Raw genomic sequence first — 6,620 nt, 5'->3', positions numbered from 1 at the left:
CCAGTACTCTTTCCTGCCATGGCAGGGGGTCGGACTAGATGATCTGCTCAGGTCCCTTCCGACCCTACAAACTATGAAACTATGAAAAGTCATATACCTAGGAACAGAGTGTTTAGGCCATAATTATGGGATGGAAGGATTGTCTTTGGGAAATCAGTTCTTCTGAAAACAATGGGAGCTCGTGGTACATAGCTTTTGGTGTGATGATGTGACTGACAGGTCTAATGGAATCCTTGAATATTTAAAGATGGGGATAACCAGCAGGAATAAGACATTACTTATAAATTGATATTAGTTGAGACCATGACTGAAACAAGTCTTTTTTTTGGTGTTAACATTTGAAAAGGGATACTGAAAATTTTTGAAAAGATAAAGAGAAAAGTCACAAGAATGATGATGCAAGTCCTTCAGAATAAGTTGTTTACTGAATGAGTAAAGAAATTTGATTTATTTAATCCATCAAAGTGAGAATTAACAAGGGATTAGACAACTTTCAATGGCTACAAGTTGAATTCAGACAAATTCAAATTGGAAATATGGTATCAGTTTTTAAGTGAATATAATCAATCATTGAAATACGTTACCAAAGCAAGCTAGATATTTTCCTAAGTTGAAACCTTTAAATCAAGACTAAATATCTTCTTGTAAGATATGTTCCAGTTCAGCCACAAGTTCTTAGATTCAATTTTAGAATTATAGTGTGGTGTTCTATGGCCTGTGTTAGTGAGGTCAGTTTAGATGATCATAATGATTCTTTGTGACCTTTAAAATCAAAGTACTGTTGTTGTTGGACAAAATGTAACAACTTCTGCATTGACTGCAACAAAATGGATTTGCCTGTTAAAGTTAGGTTTTCATTTCAGGGTGTTAATGGTTAACTCTATACACAGTGCTGCTGCTTTTTTTCCTTTAATTTCATCATTTTATAGAACTGTAGCTTTCCTAAAAATGTATCTATTCAAATTACAATCTATTTGATTCTATATATTAATCCAGAAACATTTTCACATACTAAAGAGGGTGATTTATAAAATTTAACTTTTGCTTTCTTTGGTAGCTCAGAGTCAAAGGAACATCCCTCTTGGTTTCCCAGTGACTGGCAGAATAAAATAGACTTTCTTGTGCACATACAAACACTATGATGGAAATACAATGAAACCTCATTAGTTTAAAATGCAGGGGACCAAAAAAATACTGACTTGGAAATAAACCAGTTAAAAATAAATGTATTTATGGTTGGTTGCATGTGTACAAATAATTATGGCTACATACAGTCTTAGTTCACTTACATGCAGACCTTACTAACTGATAAGAAAAAAGTGAGGAGTTATTCCAGTGACTAAATAAGCAGATTTCATGGCACAAGAAATTCCTAATATAGACCAGCAGCAGTGATCCAGGGGCCTTTTTTCTTCTGCTTAGATCAGTCTAAGTATAGAACAGTCCAGTCAATCTCCACCGCCTCTCTTCCTATGGACCCAGCATCCCTGGTCCTGTGAAACTGCACCAGTCCTGCCAACCCCTGATCTATTCTCGATCTTGCATATAGCTGGGGCTGCTGCCCCCACCTCTTGCCCCTGCAGACTCTCTTGCACCCTGGCACTTGCTGTCCTGAGCCACAGATACTCCACATGCTCCCGCCCCCTTAGACACTCCCAGCCTCCAGGGATTCCCATGGTAGGTAGGTCCCCAGGCCTGTTGCATGCTGCCTGCAGCATGGAAAATCTGCAGTTTGGTGGAATCAGAAGTTGGCTTGGGTGTTCCCAAGGGGACAAAAGCATGAGGAGTAGTTGGGACTCAGACTGGAAAGACTGCAATTTGGGGCAGCAGCATGTGGAGTGGCTGGGGCTCAGGACAGCAAATGCAAGTGCCAAGGTGCAGAAGAGTCTGTGAGGGTGGGGACTGGGAGCAGCCACCCTAGCTACAAGTATGATTTGGGGGTTGGTGAGGTTGGGAGTGATTTCGCAGGTTTGGGGATGCTGGGTCTGTGGCGGAGGGTGGGGGGAAGGTTGGGATTGGGGGAGGGGGTTGTGGTGGGACAGTTCTGCACTTAGATTGATATAACAGAAGAAAAAAGGGCCCCTAGATCATTGCTGCTAGTCTCCATAAGAAACCCTTGTGCTACATACCATGGAATCTGCTTAATTGGTTCCTTGTGTTTCAAATTTACAAGGTTTTCCTGGTTGAAGGGACCAGAAAACAGCTTCAAATTTAAAAGTAGATGCATTTCAAATTACCTGTATCTTAATATATACACAAAAACTTATCCTTTTGGCTGGGGAGTGACAGTAACTTCAAGGTATTCAACACTTTGGACTCTCCAGTATTGAACTAATGAGGTTTTACTGTATGTAATTCTGTTATGTCATGAGACAGACTGATGGCTACTACTTGCTATTAGCAACTGGTAGCCTGACTTCTGAATTCCCTGATTAAATAGGATATAATTCAATCTTTAGCAGAGAGAGCTAACACAGATAACTGTTTATGCACTATTAAAGTTCCACTTCAGCCCAGCTTTGGATGTTTAAATGGGAGTTAGGTGGGCCTCTGCAATAGACTTATATACAGCTGGTTGGATTTCACCTCAAAGGTATATATAAGTAGAGATTGAACCCTGCCAATCTTTTAGTGCTAATGAGAATGGTGGTGCTAGGTCCCCACACTTTGTGTTCATAGCAAATCCCTTGTTCTCTGATGTGAGCATGTGAAAGAATGGGTATTTCTCTGAAGACTGGGACTTCTGTAGTGGCTGAGTTTATATAGTGGTGGCAAATGTTTGCATAACAGCGCTGGATATGCTGATCCTGGTAAATACTATCCTCTTCTACTCTGTTAGGTAATTTTATGTATTTTTTCTGCCTGTGTTCTTGAAAATATTATTGGGTTAGGTTATCAGCTACAATTTAGCTTTATTGAAATCAAGGGAGCAATAACACCTTACACCACATATGATACAACTTGTTGTCAATATTTATTCTATAAAAGCAAAGGACAAGAGTTTTTTGGGATTTTTTTTTGTAAAGGGAAGATGTTCCATTTCTATGGTGTGTTTGGCTTTTTACACATGTTCCATTGTGATTGTAACTTCACTGGCTCATCAGCGCATTGTGATAACATTCCTCAGAGCTGTTGTGGAACATTAGGCTTTGAGGATAGGCTAGGAGCCACAGGGTGTGTCCAGATGAGCACAGACATTTGTTTTCCTGTGACAAGTAGTAGTGGCACGTCTTGTGCTGTTTATTCCAGGTGGGGTAGAGGAGGCTGGCCCAGAAGCCTTACCTGGGGTCTTGGGGACCTCCTGGGGTTGCAGCCACAGCAGGAAGCCTGGCCGGCAGCTCTGGTCGGCCAGGCTCTGGTTTGGGGCAGTGCGCGCTGCTGCCATGTGCACCACCCTGCTTTTTTTTTTTTGGTGTGGGGTTTTTTTGACCCCAGGATCTCCTGGGGTCAACCTCCTCCTACCCTGCACTGCTAAGTAGCAGCACAGGGAGCATCTGCATGTGCAGTGTGTGCCACTGCAGATGGGTCTGCGGTGCCATGTACTGCACTTCTGTACTTGTCTGGATGCATCCATAGAGTTGTATTCTCAGTAACATGTAGCATAATCTAAGCATAGTCACACACCAACAGAGCAAAATTTTTTTATGCAGTCTCTAAAAAGAAGAACTCACTACATTTCCAAGTGAGGAAGACGTTCCTTAGAACCTTTAGGGCATTAGAAGATTCATTTAATCATGTGATGGAAACTTTGTGGATCAGAACAGTTGCACATTGTGCCCTGCCATATGTTCAGGGTCTCTGTGCTTGGATAGAAAAGTGGAACAGGAGTTTTCACTGCTAGCTCTTGTCAGTGGGATGGGGAGACTGGTGAGCTGATGTCCCCCTCCACTGTTCTACAGTGTTCTCCCTCCCGCTCTCCAAGGGAGCAGCTGCCTCCATGACAGCACCCTCCAGCACTGAGCTATCCAAGAGCCTTGGCCCTATTGTTGCCTGGGGGAAAGGGAGTCACGCTGTTGTCAAGGGCTCCTTGCACCCTATAACGTGCCCTGGGACTCCCTGATCTTGGGCTGCTCATGCACTGGGAAGTTTAAAGGAAGGGCAGGTGGCCTGGGACCAGATCTGCCTCCAAGATGCCCATGCAGTGGCTGACCTAGGGGGTGGTGCAAGGTCCCCCTGGTGGCAAGGGCTGAATGGGAGTATCTGTCCCTGAGCACTTCTGCCTGTGGCTGTTCTGTCTGGGTTGCCACCTAGAGGTAATGGGGACAGGGCTGTTTGTAAGCTCCCCTGACAGCTCACTATTAGATAGGCTGCTAGGGAGTCAGGTGCTCTTCCTCCTTCCTTCCAGGCTGAGGTGGCTTTGCCATTTTTTTGGCAGGTTCACCATTGTTATTGTGTGATAAATGGCTTAAGTATCTGGCATGTTACCATGTACCACACAGAACACATTTTAAGCATGCAGTAAATATAATCTCTGCCAGCGGCCACATTCAATGCATTGTTTTGAGAGTCTCTAAACCCTGTTATCTAGCTATGTAGTTGGATACAGTCTATCTAACAAAGGATACCAGAACATAATTTCCCTCTTGTAAAACCAGATCTAAAGAGCCTGATGTACAATTCATGTGTATCAGCATATATGTAAATAGCTAATAGATCAGGATCTAGTAGGCAGCCATCAGGAGTATGTAGCCGAGTTCTGGGGTTTGTAGGATCAATAAAACAACTGGTGGTTAAGAAATGCAAGTGGAAGCCACCATGTAGCTCTTTCCATCTAGTTCTTAAATCCACAATGATTTGTTCTGTTGGTTCTGCTGCAGCATACTGTTTCATCTTGTTTTGTAGATGCAGAGAGTTCATTAATAGAGTGATCTTTAATTGTACTTGATGAAGCAAGTGTCAGATTCTGGTTAGTTTCATACTAATCTTAGCATTTTTCACCTAACATCAAGGTTTACTATTAGGGTAGTATTTTTAGTCCTTGATCTTTGATAGGGTGACTTGTGTAATCCATCTTGGCTGCACTAAATTTTAGAAAAGGACACCCAGCTATGATTACCATGCATGTTCTATAGCTTATGAATATTTTGCTGTTATGGATAAATTAAGAGTTAATTAAATTTGGTTTATTGCTTGTGTCACTTTTGATGGTATTTTTTTCTTGTTTTGTCTGAAAATTAAATTACTTCCACATGAATCTCATAATAAACAAGTCTAGGCCCCTTATTGTCACTTTAGATTACCTAGCAACTGAAATTAAACAATACAATTTCTGCCATTTATTTTTTTTAAATATTGGTTGGAATGCCTACACTCACTGTTTATTTTTTTTCCTTTCCCCATGTTTTGTGGGGAACTCTGGAGAAACCCTGGTCAAACCTTGATACATTTTAACTGTATGGTAGCTAAAGCTGAAAAAGATGGTGATAGGGTAGCATGAGATGTGATAGGGATGTAGGGTAAGCTGCTTAACAAACAATTTCAATCAGATAGGTGTAGTAAAGCACAAGGATTTGAGATCCTTGCTAAGTAGGTAAAATATATACTACACTCAAACATCCAAGACAGATGTATGACTTGTGGCATGTTCCCTTAATAGTAGGGTCATGGAGGCCAGGAGAGATGTTTGTTTTCTTAGAAGAGTGGAAAGGCGTTTTGAATATCTTTGAAACCAGGGGAGGTTGAAGATCTTTGTACAAGATATGTTTGGACATGGGTAGGATCTGGAACTCTGTGTTGCTAGTGTATCTTCCAAATGTGATTCAGAAGAAATCATTTTTTTACTGGCTGATCCCTATATGGTTGCAAAGAAGCAATCACAAAAGGGCAACTTGGATAGGTTTCCAATGGGGGATCCATATTATTGCCAATGACTGAGGGAAGGCTTCTTTGCCCATTTTGTTTTACCAAAATATGACCCAAGAGACTCCCATACAGTAGCTTTATCTAGGTGCCAGGGCAGTAATGTTCTCCATCCCATGTTCCCATACAGTTTTGGTTCCTACTGCCCACAAAAGCTGGAGGAGAGTGTGAAGAACCAAGGGTAATAAATAAAACACTCGCAGCAGGAATGGGATCTGAGGAAGACAAGGACGGGAGATTCCAGAGCAGCTGTTCAGTGAGGATCGGATGCCCTGTGGCAGAGTGGGGCAGGGTCGGAGAGAGACGGATGCCGGAAGAAGGTGAGAAGTGGTAAACTCACAAAGGAATGTGGGAGAGAAGACCTCAGGAGAGGAAGTTCCAGGAGAGAGAAGGAGATGAACACAGCTAATTCAGCAGGGAATCGCTAACGAGGAATCTTAAAGAAGTTAGTTTCCCGGAAAGAAGAAAAAGGGGTGGAGAGACAAGAGACTGTGACTGGGATTTAGTTGTTGTTTATTCATGGGGCTCTGTTGCGAGCCAATTGAACTCAAAAAAAAGAAAAGAAAAAGAAATAGTAAAGCGACCAACATGCTGGCTTGCATCCATAGATGCTTCTCAAGCAAATCCTGGGATGTCATTCTCCCCTTGTACTCAGCCTTGGTGAGGCCGGAGCTGGAGTACTGCATCCAGTTTTGGGCCCCACAATTCAAAAAGGATGTGGAGAAGCTTGAGAGAGTCCAGAGATGAGCCACGTGCATGAT

The sequence above is a fragment of the Crocodylus porosus genome, unplaced genomic scaffold (genome assembly GCF_001723895.1).
Source record: "Crocodylus porosus isolate Cpor-Errol unplaced genomic scaffold, CroPor_comp1, whole genome shotgun sequence".
NCBI classification, from domain to species: domain Eukaryota; kingdom Metazoa; phylum Chordata; order Crocodylia; family Crocodylidae; genus Crocodylus; species Crocodylus porosus.
The sequence above is the reverse complement of the archived record's forward strand: the minus strand, read 5'-3'. Positions refer to the sequence as shown.